This window comes from Euprymna scolopes, chromosome 12 (assembly GCF_053919585.1).
Source record: "Euprymna scolopes isolate OS-2025 chromosome 12, ASM5391958v1, whole genome shotgun sequence".
NCBI lineage: Eukaryota > Metazoa > Mollusca > Cephalopoda > Sepiida > Sepiolidae > Euprymna > Euprymna scolopes.
The window spans coordinates 89733152-89752004 of record NC_136493.1 but is presented as its reverse complement, the minus strand read 5'-3'; the positions used below and the strand labels follow the sequence as shown (position 1 = coordinate 89752004).

At 32.9% G+C, this 18853-nt stretch overlaps 1 protein-coding gene across 2 annotated transcripts in view; it reads right to left on the bottom strand.

Annotated features, from left to right (window-relative positions):
• The window catches only part of LOC145291416 (activating signal cointegrator 1 complex subunit 3-like), a 958449-nt gene extending 951437 nt beyond the window's left edge, over window positions 1-7012 (bottom strand). For both annotated transcript variants that reach the window (XM_080137231.1, XM_080137232.1), the window contains exon 1: window positions 6891-7012. The gene's annotated coding sequence lies outside the window, so the exon portion shown is untranslated. The remainder of the gene's footprint in view (window positions 1-6890) is intronic.
• Window positions 7013-18853: the final 11841 nt, after the last annotated feature.

The following is an 18853-nucleotide window of genomic DNA, read 5'->3' as shown; positions in this document are numbered from 1 at the left end:
GTTTTTTGAAATTTTACACAAATGTGCTTTATATGTCTGGAAGTATTCTTAGATTCTTCGGATTAAAAAAGGAAACGTGCAATTTTTAACAAAGAACACCCTTATACAGCCTAACATCACCATTGCATTTGAGAAGTCTTATCACCACACAGGCAGAAGGGCCAGGCGTATAAAATCAACAGTAGCTTTTTTATAAGACAAGGGCATATTCTCAAATGAATGTTTGTTTAGGGCACAATTGAACCATGATACTTGACTTAAATTTTAAACTTTAATTCAAACCATTATATACAAATAATTTTATAAAATTAACAGTAGGTTCTCTACAGTGCATTGTAGACTATAATGTATCATAGACTAAGTTATTGCAGGAAAGTATGTGTGGAACATTCATTGATCCTCATTCAATCCCGGACAATGTTGGGTCTCCCTGCTATTCCATTATATATTATTGGGTCTCCCTGCTATTCCATTATAAAATAGATTAATGTAAATTGTAATATCTGAATTTTCAGATTAAAACAAATAAATCATATTTTGAATGCAATTTTGAAGTCTTTAAATTGGCAAATAGTTCATAATTTCTGCCTTTTAGGTAAATGTCAAAGGCACAATGGTAAAACATTGGCTTGTTCAGGGAACTAATCTTTTTTTTTTTTTACCTCATCCTTTGGAGTATTTTAATGGATTTTAAAGGGCATAACATGAACACCACTCTCCCCATTTGAAAATTTAAATGTTACAATTTGCATTAAATTTAATCCAGTTACTAGATACCTATTAAGTAAAAATTTCTTCTTAAGATGCCTTATTTCAATCAAAATTGGAATAAGGATTCTAGACATAAGGTTTAGTAGTATTGTATTTTGATTTTCGTAATAGGGTGGGAGACATAAAAGTCGTGCAAATTAATTTTACCTGTCCTCTGACGGAGATTCTTATAGTCTTCTCATATATCAAGGGCAGTTGTCTCCCTTTTTTTCTTTTTTTTATGTACTCTACATTGCGAGCGAAACAGTTGCATTTGCAAGTGATTTTTCAAAATGGTGACTAGAAATAATGAAACACTTATCTTTTGGCGATTGTATTTCTTTCACCAACAATCTTCCAAAGCTCACTACTTAATGAAAAATATCTTTTCAACTTTCATTTTGTTTATAAAATAAATAAAAATGATTTAAACAATAAAAGTTTAATAGAACAATATACTCTTTTTTTTTTCTGTTTAAAAAATATCTGAAGAAATTAGAATATTTATACCTTTAAGTATCAACATAAAATTTGTTGTATACTTATGAATTACACTTATTAAAAAATATATATATATATTTATGATGTACATACTCGTCACAGAACTAAGATTTCATATTCTAAAAATCATGTGGGCTTGACTAATAACTTTTCTATTTGGCTAGTAAATGAAAATATTTAGTTGTCAAAGGTCACCTAAAGCCCTGCTTCAGTAAGTTTTAAGAGATTAAGGGGCTCCCTCCTGGAGCTGAACTTGATTCACGTTATGATTCAATTTTATATCCAAGGGCTCTTTTAAGAATAGATGCTGTTCCCTTTATGGCTGCTATTTGTATTTCATGACAGCTTGGTCTTCTAAGGATTGCTTCTAAGTATTTATGAAGATTTTTTTTTTATCAAGCCAGTTGTTTCTATCACAACCGGTATCATGTCTATTTCTTTCAGAGACCATGTCGTTTATAGATCATTTTTAGGTCCTGATATTTTGTTATTTTTTCCTGTTCACTTCTATTAAGGCCAAAATATTTTGGGACTGTGACATCAAACATGGGTGCAGTTCTTTTGGATTTGTTCCACATTACAATATCTGGCTTGATCAGTTTGTCTTATGTATCTGCCTGCCTGTAAGTCATAGAATTATCTGTGTTAATGTTTGTATGCACAGCCAAAACTTAAAATCCAAAACAAACACCCACAAAGTTTATATTTTCCTGATTGGAATTGACCCTGATGTATATCTAAAATTTAGAAAAATTGATTAATACCTTGGGGTAGAAATGATAAACAATTTGTTGTGGGGAGGAGGAGGGAGAGGGGGGTAAATTTCGTTGTACTTTTATTAGTGTCTCTCATCTGCACATCTTTACATTTCTTTCCTTTCTAAGCACTGGAAACTAATAGATTAATTAAATTTTATTAATAGAAAAGATTAAAATAAATTAACTAAATTAATGTAGATTTTATTAAAACATTAATTAAAGTTTTTTTTTTCTATAAAAGCCATTATTTTTTGTCAATTTGTAAAATTCTTGGAATTGATTAAAAAGTTTGGGTGCTTATATAGATCATCCTCCATAGTTGATAATATTGGTTCAGTAAAATCCTGCATCAGCTAATGACATAAAATTAAACTGAGGTTTCTGGAACAGAACACAAAAAAGCATTTGTTGGTATTATTGTGCATTTATTATCTTATGATAGTTCTCATCAAAAACAAATTGAGATTCTATTTTTATTGGGGAGGGGGGGGGGCGATTACATGTAAACACTTGAAAAATAATTTAAACTTTAGAGGGTGTGAAGTTTAACATATAATACATTTAACACAAAATGATCACCTAATTTCCGTCTAGATAATGTATGGGGGACATGTAACCATTTCCTGATTTAATTAAATCAATTTGAGGGAAGAGGAAGGGGGGACGTCTGTTGCCATTCAGACTTACAATTAATGAAAATCTATGTAAAGGGACATAAATGGTGCAAAACTGTTTCATTTGGGTAATTAATTTGACACATACTGGGGTAGTATTTGTTTAGCATATATATATATATATATATATATATATATATATATATATACACACACACACACACATACACACAATTTATATATATATATATATATATAAAACTATGTTACATATTTCAGAAATGTACCATGGTTTTATTGCAGTGGACCTGACTTCTCAAAGGCTTTTAAAAATCCAATCAGCGACTCACAAAATGAAAAGCAAATCAAACAATGACATTCAAAACGAATATATATATAGTCATCCACATACACTACTTTCACAGCTCATCAGTGTGGCTAGACAAGCAACTACCTCAAACCAGGATCAAGACGAGCAAACAGTTAATAAAACATGTTAAAAAAACACTTTTAAAATGAGTTAAAAGCATATTTAATCTGAAAATGAAACACTAGATAAGTGGATAGTCCTTAATCCGCGGAGTTTCGAAGAAATACTTTCCTTCTCATCAGAGGGTAGGAATTAGCAAAATGCGGGATCGGATTTTGCATGCAAAAGTATTTGATGAAACAACAAGTAAGTCAAAGATCTTACTTGATAACAAAAAAGTGAAGCAGAGGGAATATAGTGGAGAAAAAGGTGATTACACATGAATGGATAGTCTGGTGGAAGATAAATAATCCAGTGATGGTAAAATCCAAATATATAACTTCAAGAAAGTTAATTGAATTTCCATTTGTACCAGTAAAATCCAAGGAAATCCCGCAATTGGAAGATGGTCCAAAATAATCCAAAGGCAGAAATCCATGGAAAAATACACAAAAATGTGTACAAGGGAAAAAAGGAAAAAATTCCAATAATATTAATAAAAGAAAAATAAGATTTTATTTTATTTATATATATATATATATTTATTAGATAGAGAGAGAGGGAGGGAGGGAATGTCAGTTTTAAAGATGTGGACACTATCAAACTTAAAATGTAATAAAATACATCTAAAATAGTTTTATTTAATACCATTGTAGCAATTAGTTTAGTTGGCATGATGAAAAGTTGAAGATCTGAATGTTTTAATGTTGATTCCAGCTAATGGCGTCCCCTTCATTTATATATATATATATATATATACATATATATAGCGTTACAAGTTAAAAGATTTTCTGCAGTTTACGGCTAACGCAGAAATAATCTATCATATAAATGGCAAGCATAATCTGACGGTAAAGATTAATTCATTTACGGTTATCAAAAAAGTAAATATGATTTTTAATGTTATCATATAGTAAACATTATTTTAATTGAAATTTAAACGTTAGTTTTTTTTTTTTCTATGAGCGGGGAAATACTTAGTTTTAGTACTGCTCTGGAGGCCTCCTTAATTTCATGTGCGTTTAAACACAGTGCCACCTGGGATAAAGAACTTCTTTTGGGGTTGCCTGGGAGCTATTATCTATAGTGTTCAATATCATGCATAGAGCATGTGGTAACCCAAAGGGGAGATCACATGAAAGCAGAATTTTTTTCTTCTAGAATGGGGGTAAGGGTGGGGGGTTAGTAGTGCTTCGGAGGCACAAATGCTACACACTATTTAACATCTATTTTTTATGCCTCCCCCCAGAGAACGTCAGGTAATCCTGCTAGTATATATATGTGAAATAAGTTCTCTCGTACTTTGCCACCCTAAAGTAAAAAAAAAAGTGCCAATCTTACAAAGACTCAGTTCGTCACAGGAAGGCCTTGTAAAAATAGATCCTGAACTGTGCAAAGGAAATAACTTTGCCTTAACTAATTTTAAAAAAATTATTTTATATCGAAATAATCAAAATCCATTAATTAATATATATATATATATATATATATATATATATATATATATATATATATATATATATATATATATATACGCGTAAACAAAAGAAAAAAAATCAACACTTTTTATTGAATAAATTAACTTAATTAATCAACATTTTTTCCCTCCAGTTCACACACAATCTGTTTTCCCTTAAAATAAAAAAAGTTACACGTCTCTATTAATCGCTAACTGGTCCAGAAGTGGGTGCTCATTTTGCATTAAATTTAGATTGGACATGCATTAAATTTAGATTGGACAATGATTACCCATATATATATACAATTCTTTTTGGGGGGATATTTTTACAGGCTGCTTAATCGCCTAAAAAAGTAGATTCTATTATTTTGGGCTAAAAATACGATAGATGTCAGATTCTTTTATTCGTGGTTTTAAAAGGTTTCGTAATAATAATAAAAAATTGAATGATCACTTACACTTCGTGTTTGTTTCCCGCCTCTAAATGATTTACATTTTTTTTTTTTTTAACTATTGATAATAAAACGAAATTTTTAAAAATTATTTTAACAAAATAATGTAATTACGAAATTAAATCTACCAGAATGAATTGTTTCTTTGAAAGTTCGCGATTTGGAAGTTAAACTGTTTAATGTCATTTAAACTGACTTTAAAATCCTCATTAAATTAAAAAATTAAAAATTACTAAAACTTTTTCACACACACCCCGCCAGAATAGGCATTAATTGTCGTTGATTTGAGTCTAAAAATTAATTCAAAAATTAATTTGTGTGCTTATATAGATCCTCCCCCATGGCTCTGCTAATATTAGCTCAAAAAAATCCCAGTTTCAAATTATAACAGTTGACCACATACAATTAAAATTCGGGTTCTCACCAAAACAAAAGTGAGATTCTACTTTTATTTGTTTAAGTGTAAACACCATAAAAAAATAAGTTAAACTTTAGAGAGGGTGATCAATTTAACAAATTTAACATAAAATGATCACCTGCTTTCCGTCTAAATAACGTCTGAACGACGTGTAACCATTTCTTGGATTGGTTAAATCAATTTTTTGAGAAGGAGAGGGGTCTGTTGCCACTCTGACTTATGGTTAATGGTAGTTTTCTTTTCTTTTTTTAGGCATGTTATTCTAGTGTTTTAACGCCAAGTTTTTCAGGCTATTTCTAAAAAAAAAAAAAAAAAAAAAAAAAAATAGTTGTAGAATTTAGTTATGATGCGGCGCATGCGTACGACATCAACCTCCTTGGTTACATACCCCTAAAACGCTATACGGTTAGAAAATTCTGACTCGGAAAGAAGGTGAATATTTTATGTCGAATTTTAATGCGAAACGTACCCAATTTAAAGTCATTATTATTTTTTTTTTTTTTGTATCCAAGTCAACCCACTAAAAAATAAAAATACAGAAAAATCTTTATGAATGAAAATTTCGTATTCCAAAACTCGCGTAAATTGATCAAGTACTTTTTTTGTATACAGAAAATCGCTTTTGTTGTTAAAGATTTTTAGCAATTTTAATAGTAGTCATTACAAGACTGGTTCTAATCACTAGTGTAGTGTACTTCAAATTAAGTTGTTTCCGTTTATTAAACACGGCGGATCAAGACACATACCTTATCAATTTACGTGATTTTTAGAATTTGACATTTTCGTTCCGTAACGGATATGTACAGCAACAGCATTTATGGAGTGTTTTTTGTTTGTTTTTCTTTTTCGGGAACCAAAGTTCCATTTTGAGTTTGTGTTTTTTTTCCGACACTTTTCAGCTGTCGGTCGTAAATCGTTGCAGGATTTTACCGAACCAATATTAGCAGATGGGCCCTGGGGACCGATCTATATAAGTACCTCACCTTGTTTTCAAAATTATAACGATAGACTTTACTACTACGCACTGAATAAAAAAATAAATAGATTAACTTTCAATAATTCCAATTATTGAATTAAAAAACAAACAAATTTTTAATACTAATTAAATAAAAACATCTGCTTATTTATTCTTTTCGAAAACTTAATGTATTTTAATTTCTTTTTCATATAGTTGTTTCTCCTTATTTGAGTGTCTTTTTTTAATTCATTTTTATTAGAGTCAAAAAAGAAAATAAATAAATAAAAACGAGCGAAGCCTTGGCCAATGGTCATGTATACTATTGGAAGCCTTCAAGTGAGATTTTTTAAAACAAATCTAAACTTATTTGAAGTTATATTGTCGTTGTTTATTAGAAACAAGATGAATAAACTAATAAACAATACCACACACTTTCTCAAATGAACAATTAACTGCAAGATAAGTGGATAATAAACCATACGAAACTATTAATTAAAAAGAAATTACTCACAAAAGTGATATTGAAATTATTTTTCTTTTAATTCAAGCGTTCATTCCGGCAAGTGGGTTCCGTATCAAACATGTGTGTGTGAAATGAACACGCTCTGACCGGTGAAAGCACAACACTAGTTCCTTATAAAAAAATAAGTCACTCAGATAAAAACAAAACTAAAACAATTTGGCCGAAGTTTTGGAAATAGAGACTTCGCGAGAGTGCTTATGCATTTATTGCATTTGCGCTTTTATTTTTATTTTTTTAATTTTTTTTGGCGGAGTTATACGACCATCACCACCATGCGTAATTTCTATACTGATAGGTTTTTTTGAATTTTTTTTTTTTTTTACTGGATTGATTGGACACTAAATAACCAGATTATGAAAAAAAAAAATCATTTCGACATTGGAAAGGGGTGCTCACTTTTTAGTTACAACGATCTGGTAAATCAGTCACCCATTTTTTTATTTTTTATTTTATTTTTTTTCTAAATACGGAAATATGAAATGGTCCCATGTTGACGAAGCAATGTATCGGGAGGCGTACAATATGAAAATTGACAATGGGATGGAAAATTATGAAACATTTCTCCAGCACCAGCATGTTAGTGAAATTTATAATACTTAAAAAAAAAGGTAAAACTATACAAACACCGTGACAGCGAATTAACCCTACCCCTAACCCTAACCCTAACCCTAACCTTAACCCTAACCCTAACCCTAAACCCTAACCCTAACCCTAACCCTAATCCTAACCCTAACCCTAACGCTGTCACGGTGTTTGTATAATAATACCAAAAAAAAAAAAAATGCTACAGTAAATAAAAACACTAAAAACATATCCAGTTAGGTAGAAAAGTAACTTATATTGCCTTTGATAACATTTGTTATATATTTGTGTTTTGACAACTTTTTCGAATCTATGTGTACAGTAATACAAACCCCCAAAACTAAATAAGTTAAACAAAAAAACTCGAAACTTTATTTTCATAAAAAACAATAAAAAAAAAGTCATGTTCATTTTTTTTTTTTCTTTGAGAATACAAAAATATTTCTGACGTACAAATGCGGTAGACTCATGTCATTTTTACTTTCTATGGTTTGATATACCCGCGTTTTATTGGTTACAAAATGGGTGACTGATTTACCAGAACGTTGTAACTAAAAAGTGAGCACCAATTTCAAATGCTGAAATGATGATTTTTTTTTTTTTTTTTCATAATCTGGTCCAATCAGTAATAATCCAGTGAAAAAAAAAAAATTAAAAAAAGCTATCAGTATACAAATTACACAGGGGGGAAGGGGGGGTGATGGTGTACACTGTACAACTACAACTCTGCCTTATTTTTTTATAATAGTATTTTTAAGTTAAATTCAAATATAACGATATATTTTTTTTTTTTATTAAATTGTTAAGTGAAAGTACAAAATAGTTACAAAAACATCCTCCCTCAACCCTTCCCATGTTAAGAATGGCTTTCTAAATAATAGCGTTAATATTTCATTATTATTGCTTACTACTTTTTACAATAAGTGGATAAGTACCCAATTTCTATTATTATTATAGCTGAAGATCCTCAACTATATAACCTATTCACTATTAGACGATTACATACATGTGAATACGGTGAAGAAACCTATGGGGAAAATCAATAAACATTTAAATTACAATCGTTTTAAAAGAATGTTTTTTTTTTTTTTCAGAAGGTTTGTTCGAACATGTTTTTTTCCTCACATACACACACCCACATGTACGCACGCACACATACACACGTACACATATTCACGTTCACGTACATACACTCACATTCACGTGCATACACACACACGCTAACGTACACACATGTACAACGTTACTTCCCTTTAAAGGAAATCCAGACATGCTCAGTCAGAACACTGACCTCGGTATAAAAGCCAACAACAATGTTCAACTTCCTCTTTCTTCCCGTTTGCCTTGGTTCGTCAACCAGACAAGTTCACGTTCACAGCTTGTGGCCTGAAGACACTTCCACGTGGACGACTGCTACCATGCACGCGGTGCTTTACTGAGGTCAACCTCCTCTATCTTTCTTTTTCTACATGCTGGACTGCCCTTTCTCTTTCCCCTACTTTATTCCTCTTTTTTCCACGCACGCAGTCGTCAACGATTGAACTGAACACGTGTTCCACCTAAACCATTTATTTTCAACAGAAAATAAACGACATGTTTATTTTATTCAGCAATTGAGTTTTTTTCCTTCCTTCCATTCATTTCATTATATTCTTTTTGTAGCGAGTTAGGATCATTATATCCTGGTCCGCAACAAACAATGGTGACCCCTTAATTTAAAATGAAATGAATATGTTTGAACGAAACACGCGGTGTAAACTAAACTCTTCCACACAAATCCACAGCATGCACGGAAAATAATTTTTCTCTAAAAAAACAAAAAAACTTGTCGATCACGTGGAGGAACATTTTCAAACCGCGCACAAGAAATTGAAATATAAAATTACAACAAAAAAACAAAAAAACAAAATGGAACTTCAACAGACGGACTGCTACAATGAAATCATGGTATTAAACATTTGGCAACCAGACCAAAACCTAGGCGAAGTATTAGCCGAATTAAAGTCTACGGTTGAAAAGCTTTCAAGGCAGCTAGCTGACGTACTTCAAACGCATCGACATTATCCCAGAAACTATGACACGCGACAAAGTTACAGGCGAAGAAGTTTAAGCAGGAACACGTCACAAGATAGACAAGATGTTTGCTTCTACTGCAGGAGATTCGGCATTGATGCAAGAAAATGCACTACATCCTGCGCATTCAAAAAATCAGCGCAGGAAAACGAACCCTCCAACCAGTAACGACGACGACTGTAGCTGGAGCACAAAAAAAAGGTTGTCTGTTTTATATCCGTGACAAAATCCATGGATATAACTTTTTAATAGACACCGGAGCGGAAATCAGCATCATATTGACACCGCATGGCCACCCAATAGGGACCCAATTTTTCAGCCTACAAGCTGCCAACAGTACAAAAACACCCACTTTTGGCGAGAAAACTTTAAACTTAAACCTGGGAATGCAAAGGAATTTTTTCTGGAATTTCACCATAGCCAGCGTCACCACTCCAATTTTGAGGGCAGACTTTTTAGCCCATTTTAACCTGTCTGTCGACATGACTCATCACACATTGACAGACAATGAAACGAAGATTTCGGTGAGAGGAACAACCTCAAAATTTTTAATCACCGGAATCAGCGCTGCCCTACCTGAAGATTTATATGTCCGCTGGTTACTCCAAAAATTTCCTCAACTTTACCAGCCGTTTGAAAACACGGACCCCATCAAGCATAGCGCTAAGCAAAGCCCACAGGACCGCCTGTCTATTCAACCCCCAGATGCTTGAAACCGGATAAATACAAATTGGCAAAATCCGAGTTTAAAAACCTACTCCACATGGGGATAATACGGCCCTCAAAAAGTGCTTGATCATCACCACTCCACATGGTACAGAAAGCTGACAACACCACATGGCACCTATGCAGAGATTTTAGATGCTTAAATGCAAAAACAGTTCCTATCTCCCATATCCATGACTTCACCAATGGACTCCAAGGCGCCACAATTTTCTCCAAACTGGACCTCGTAAAGGCATATTTTCAAATTCCAGTCACAGAAGAAGACATTCATAAAACCGCACTAACCACACCATTTGGCCTTTACGAGTTCCTAAGGATGCCTTTCGGACTGAGAAACGCCTGTCAAACTTTCCAGCGTTTGATTGACAAAGTTTTCAGAGGTCTGCCGTTCATATTCGCATATGTGGACGACGTTTTAATCGCCAGCAGAAACCTCAAAGAACACTGGCTACACCTGGAACAAACTTTCGAAAGACTGTCACATTTTGGTCTGAAACTAAACACCGATAAATGTGTTTTTGGCAACCAGGAAGTTCAATTTCTTGGACATTTAATCAACAAGGATGGAATCTCCCCTTTGTCTGAAAAAGTAAGTGCCATTTCAAATTTCCCTCTACCGACATCTGTCAGACAACTATGCCGTTTTGTAGGCATAATTAACTATTACCAACGCTTTTTGCCTAACTGTTCCACGTTACTCGAACCTCTAACGGATTGTTAAAAAACCGAACCAAAAACCAACAGTTAGTTTTGGAAGGACCTGCACTACAGGCCTTTGAACAATCGAAAACTGCTTTGGCAAACTTCACCAAACTTACATATATCCAAGATAGAAATGCAACGGAACTTACACTTACGACAGATGCATCGGAAATAGTAGTAGGAGCTGTCATTCACCAAATTTCTGACAACAAAATGACCCTTATTTCATTCTTCTCTTCCAAGCGCAGACTAAATATAGTACTTTCTCGAGAGAGTTACTTGCAATTTACCTTGTAATTAAGCACTTTAAACATCTCCTTGAAGGCAGAAAATTTTCCATTTATATAGATCATAAACTTCTAACATTTGCTCTACACACACGTTGACAAATACGGTCCACGTGAAATTCGACATCTTGACTATATAGCTCAATATTCTACCAATATATGGTATGTAAAAGGACAAGAAAACGTTGTAGCTGACGCTTTATCTCACGCAACAATTGCTTCTTTAAATTCCACTCCACTAAGTATGGAATTAATAGCACAAGAGCAATTAGCCGATACCACGCTCCCAGCTATAATGAACAAAACTTCACTGAAGCTGAAAGAAATGCCAATACCGTTTGGAACAACAAATTCCTATTGTGATGTTTCACAAAAACACCCTCGCCCTTATATTTCACCCAGCCTCAGAGGACAAGTTTTCCAGCACTTCCACAATTTGTCCCACCCAGGAAAACGCGCCATCGTGAAATTAATAGGGGAACGTTTTGTTTGGCCTAATATGAATACGGACATCCGTAGTTGGACAAAAACTTGCATTCCATTGACAAAAAAACAAAGTTCATAGGCACACAAAATCACCTTCAGGAACTTTCAGTGTACCAGATGCTAGGTTTACTCATGTTCATATCGACTTGGTTGGACCCTTGCCCACTTCAAAAGGACATACCCACATCCTTACTATAGTCGATAGATTCAGCAGATTTCCGACAGCAATACCAGTGAAAGACATATCAGCCACAACAATAGCCAAAGCGATTTTACAAGATTGGATAGCAATTTTCGGAGTGCCCTTCATGATCACAATGGACAGGGGCACACAGTTTCAATCAACTCTTTTCACTGAATTCAACCATTTGTTGGGAACAAGGCACATTAAAACTACTGCCTACCACCCTTATGCAACTGGTATGGTGGAACGGTTTCATAGACAATTAAAAGCATCTTTGGCTATGAACGAAAACAAAGCGGACTGGTCAGACAATTTGCCGCTCATTCTCCTAGCAATTCGCAACACTGTGAAGGACGATTTGCAGAGCACACCTGCAGAATTAGTTTTCAGTTCAGCACTGATTTTACTGGGACAATTCTGCGAAAACAATACAGACATTTCCCCAATGACAACTTTTGTAATGGATTTAAAACATAAAATGTCACGATTAAAATTCACCCAACCAAAAAGCCAGACACAAACATTTTCATTCCAAGCGATATTCACACCTGTAAATATGTTTTTATCAGGAACGACGCAGTCAAAAACCACTCTGTCCAAATTATTCTGGACCTTATCTAGTTCTCGACAGAAGTGAAAAGTACTTTACCATTTTAAAAAGATATAAAAAAGACACTATTGCAATAGACAGACTTAAACCTGCATTCATAGACGAACAATTACACATTTCTCCTACTCCAATTCAAGAACATACACACTCACAAACTGACAATGAATTTACAAAAAACAATACACCACAAACAACAACAAAAACAGGCCAAAAAGTTCATTGGCCAAAACATTTCAAACAATACATTAAAAAAATATATATATATATATATACATAAAAAAAAACAAAAACAAAATATGTTTCTCTTGTATATATATTTTTTCACCTCAGGAGGGGGAGTCTTGTTCGAACATGTTTTTTTACTCACATACATACACCCACATGTACGCACGCACACACGCACACATACACACGTACATATATTCACGGTCACGTACATACGCTCACATTCACGTGCATACACACACATGCTAACGTACACACATGTACGCACACATACGCACACATGGGCAATGTCACTTCTCTTTAAAGGAAATCCAGACGTGCGCAGTCAGAACACTGACCCTGGTATAAAAGCCAACAACAATGTTCAACTTCCTCTTTCTTCCCTTTTGCCTTGGTTCGTCAACCAGACAAGTTTGCGTCCACAGCTTGTGGCCTGAAGACACTTCCACGTGGACGACTGCTACCATGCACGCGGTGCTTTACTGAGGTCAACCTCCTCTATCTTTCTTTTTCTACATGCTGGACTGCCCTTTCTCTTTCCCCTACTTTATTCCTCTTTTTTCCACGCACGTAGTCATCAATGATTGAACTGAACACATGTTCCACCTAAACCATTTATTTTCAACAGAAAATAAACGACATGTTTATTTTATTCAGCAATTGAGTTTTTTTCCTTCCTTCCATTCATTTCATTATATTCTTTTTGTAGCAAGTTAGGATCATTATATCCTGGTCCGCAACAAACAATGGTGACCCCTTAATTTAAAATGAAATGAATGTGTTTGAACGAAACACGCGGTGTAAACTAAACTCTTCCACACAAATCCCCGACATGCATGAAAAATAATTTTTCTTTAAAAAAACAAAAAAAAAAACAAACAAACTTGTCGACCACGTGGAGGAACATTTTCGAACCGCGCACAAGAAATTGAAGGTTGAATACAAGATGGAAAAAAAAGTAAATTCGCACATTTTTTTTTTTATTTCAATTCAGGCTAGGCCGAAAAGTTGCTGAATTAGCTTGCAGTATTAATGAAGCGTTTGGTCCACGAACTACTACTGAACGCTCAGCACAATAGTGAATTAAGAAATTTTCTGGCAACGATGAGTCTTGAAGATGATGAGTGTAGTGGTCGGCCTTCGGATGTTAACAACAATCAATTAAGAGCTTTAGTCGATGTCAATCCACGCATAACTATTTGAGAACTTGCTTCTGAAGTAGAGATAATGTATACAACAATTTCCAACCACTCTCAAAAGAGATTGGATGGACAAAAAACTTGATAAATGGGTGCCTCACAAATTGAACAACAATCAAAAGATACGCTGTTATGAAGTGTCATCTTTCCTTCTCTTATGCAACAAGAACGTCTCGTTTCTTAACTGGATTGTGACTTGTGATGAAAAGTGTGTTCTTTATGACAACCGCCAACACTCAGCTCAGCTTTGGAGGTGAGGATTTACATCTTACTTTTTTTTTTGTTTTTTTTTATTTACATATTAAAATATACTGGAATGGTTAAATAAAAAAAATATATTTAATTTTGGGTCACAAAGGTTACCAATTTATAAAATTTTTTATCGATTTATTTTTTGGGGAAAAACAAGAAGTTGGAAAATATATTAAAATTATTTAAGTTTTACAAAATTTAAAAAAAATTACTTATTATTTACATTTGATAGTTTTTACCTGTGTAATTGCAAACGATTTCCAAAATTCTTTCTTTTTTTTTTTTTCAATGATTGAATTTTTCAAGGTTTGTGAAAAAAATGTGGAAGATTCGTTCTTAAAAATTATTATGAATAAACAGAATCTTACTGTTTTATAATTTAAACAAAAATATTTTAATGAATAACGTTTTTGAATAGTGAATAAAAAAGTATATTATGAAATCGAATGTGAATAATTTTTTCTACGGAAGGCCGATGACACAGAAACTTGTTCACAGTTCATTAATAAGAATCGTAGTGTTACTTGTTTCTTTTGTCAGAATAAAACTATCATTTCTAAACCAAATAACTGAAACAATTATGATTTAAAATTTAATTAAATTTCTTTGTGCGTGGCGTGTTTTACAATCTGTTAATATTAAATAAAAATGTAACATTTAGTTTATGTCCATACAAAAATTTTGTATGGAAAATAAGTTTCCAATTTAAGGATTTCGTTAAGATTTATAAAAAAAAAAAAAAAAAAAAAGGAGGCAATTAAGTAATTAAAAGTAAGAGGCTTGCTTTCCGCGAAAGTTTCGACTACACATTGTGTTCAGTTGGGTTTCTATTTGTTTTCAACCTGTGGTCAATACTTCATTTCAGTATGGAGGGGTCTTTTTTGTGATTTGTGGAAGTTTATTTTATTTTATTTAATAATATATTGTACTGACCAAAGATTTAGGTCACAAAACCAAAACCACTACTACCATCCTCTCCAGCACTATATTAAACCTTCCTCTTCGCTACAGTGTAAAAGACAATTCTCACTTCTTAACCCTTCCTTACACCTAGTCACCCTGCTTACTGAATCCTCTCCTACCAGCCTGCTGCTACCATCCAAGTAGAGCACGCTGGTGCCTTTTCAACGAGAACGAGGCAGAGTTCACTGAGTCGCCGTCCAGTACACACGTGTTTTGACGACTGCTATACTCATGTCATCTTACCATGTTCGCAGTGTTAACAGAAAATAAAATAATCCTTCAAATTAGTATTTGTATTCTGTCTTATTCAAACGAGATAACAGCAAATATTACAATATCTTAGCAGGAAATAAAGATGGGAAATTAAATTTAAGTGCATTATGTAACAACTTTACAATCATAGTCTAAACCAATCAAGTGAACATAAGTAACAAAGCCATTTGCTCTGTTTGTGAGAGAAATATATAGAAAAAGGCTTATTGTTCTATTCAAGAATCAAGGCCAGGATCAGATATATTTGTATTTGTACTGTTTTTTTCCACCCATATTTTTAATGTTTTATAAGACTTGTTCTTCATATATCTGCGACGCCATTGTTATATTCTCATTTTTTTTTTTTTTTTGTTATTTTGTGACATTCAAATCTAATTCTGTCAGTTAACAGGTTCTATATCAAACTGAAAATTTTGTTTTAATTACTGTCTGCTAATATATATATATATATATATATATATATATATATATATATATATATATGTGTGTGTGTGTGTGTGTGTGTGTGTGTATATATATATATATATGTATATATATATGTATATATACTCGGGTATTGAAACAAGTGGCTATTTGTAGCAGCGGGATGTGAGCATGTTTATATAACAATAAACAAGTATATATATATATATATATATATATATATATATATATATATATATATATATATATATATATATATATATATATATATATATATATATATATATATATATATATATATATATATATATATATATATATGTGTGTGTATATACATATATATATGTATATATATATTTTTTTTTTTTTTCTGGATATCCTATCTATATATGTTTGTTTCATAATATTTCAAGCCAAAGGAAAGACTTGTTTCACTTGAATAATGATTAAACAAAAACTTTAAAACGATATAATATATATTTGTTCTATGTTTCCCCCCCCCTATATTTTTAATATTTATGAGACCTGTTTTTTTTGCGTATAACTGCGACGCCATACTAATTTCTCATTTTTTTTTTTTTTTTTTTTTTTTCATGTTTTGGTTATTTTGTGACGTTCAAATCAAATTTTGTCGGTTTTATTCAATGTAAAAAAAATAATGTTTATATGCGATTTAAACCCTGATCTTTCCTCTTCAATATAGAGTAAAATTACGATGAATTAATTTCGTTTAACTAGTTTTACTTCCATTTTTTGTTTTAGGTGTCGACAATTAGTGTCATGCCTACAATTAGTTCTTGAATATATTTATTTCTACAAAAACTAAGGAATTTGTTTATCGCCAGGAATGGTAGGTAAATAGTTAGATATAGTGCCCAAGGCGACGTTATCTTTGATTTCCTGCAAGTCACTCATGACGTGCGGAATTGTGAAACTGATGAGAAATTATTGTCAATGAATAATTACAAAATAAACCAGTCATGGAAATACCTGATGCAAAAATAAACACATACATTTTTTTTTTTTACTTGATCAAGGACAGCTATTTTTCTATCTCTCTTTTTCTTTTCTTAATTTCATAAACACTCTCTTGCTGTACCTCTCTCTCTCTCTCTCTCTCTCTCTCTTTCACTTTCTCTCTTCCCTCTCTTTTTCTTACCCTCCCAGTCCTCCCACCTTTCTTGTGTGTTTTATTTGGAAAAGTTTTATCTTTTGGAAATTACGGATGTATATCGAACAAAGCCAACTTAAACTTTTTTAAAAAGAAAAGACAAAGGGGGAAAAAAACGATTTTTACTTTTATGTTTTTTTTTATTATTGTTATTATATGCGTCCAAACCTCTAGATAAAAGGTTTTGTCCGTCGGTCAGTTAGTTGATCTCTTTTGTTTATTATTGAGTCATCTCTTATCAAGACTCAAAAGTCATTCAAGGATAAGGGTTAATGAGTGTTGGGTAGACTGTGAGACAACACTTTGATTATTGGTAATGGCAGAATTTGTTTAGGGTTTAATTATTTAAGAGGACAGCTCAACAAGAACTTGTTTACATTAAATTTAAAAGTGACCATGCTATAGTCAGTTGGGAAGCAGCCCCGTGGTATTGCATTCCACAGGGGGACAGTTCTAGGAAAGAAACTCTGTTCATGGAATTTTCGTTTAATTTTAAGCACTGATATTAAGGGAAATTATTGACAGTTATTGTAACGACGAGTATTTGGTGCAAATATTTTGCGGGGGGGGGGGCAGAGCATAGATTGAAGCTCAGTTGAGGACAATTTTGGTCAATCTTTCCGGGTATAAAATAGGATTTTTACATGCGTCCACACATATCCATAAGAGGCTTTGTCCGTCCGTATGTTTGTCCAAAAATTGGCATATTTTAATGGTAGAAATAATAAGAGGCTTTCTTTCCATACTGCATGGTCTTAATGAAGTGCTTTCTTAATAAAAATGCATGTAAACATAGAATGAAGAGGAGACTTCTGGAGTTGGGTAGATTTCTCATATAACTAAAATAATAAAAAAAATATAACCTTAATCCTATCACTGGACTTAAATAAATCCATGATTTAGAAAAGTGTGCTTTGCCCATGCATAGAGTATTATTACAACATTTGTGCTGGTACATCTGTCTCTTCCTCTTAGACAGGGGTCCCAAAAAGTCTCCAATCTAGTAGGTCCCACACTATCAACCAAGCCCCAACCTCTGTCTCATCGCCACAATGTTGCATCCATGTGCCTGTTTTACATGTATTTTAATGGAACGTTTTCTGACAAACTCCATATAAATACTCCTGACTAACTGACTAATCAGTAAAATTCCACCCTTTCACTGTAGAGGTCCCTAAATGCCAGAAAGTTTTCTACTCTAATACTTTATTCCCTTCAGCTGCTAGACTTTGGAATTCCTTCCCTTTTTCCTACTTTCTTGATTGTACTAACTTGCAGAAATTTAAATGTAATGTGGACATTTTGGTGGTCAACTCTCTAGATGGTGGCCCTTTAAGCGTTGTCTCTAATAGTGTCCCCTTACATTTCAAGTGGCAATATGCCTTGTTTAGATTTTGCAATGCATACTTCAGTGTTAAATCCCTATTACACAAGTACCATTTCGGAGGGTGTCCATTGTCTCTCAAGACAGAAGAGCGTCAACTTGTGCGTTCGTCTTTCTGTGTGTATGCGTGTGTGTCTGTGTGTGCATGTGTGCTTTCTTTGGGAAATATTGCCCCTTTTTTCTACCTTTTTCTTTTTTGTGTTTGTTAGCGAATAGGTAGCTCTTATCTCAACTTTGACAACCACCCACGCAGCGATTACGAAACAACAACAAAAAAAAAAAAAAAAACACGTAAAATAACTACACCCCAAACTGGGATGTTTTTAGGCAAATAATGTCATCCACGGAAAACATTTCCTGGTCATTTATATAAAAAAAAAAAAAAAAAAAAAAATCAATGACGGATTAAAA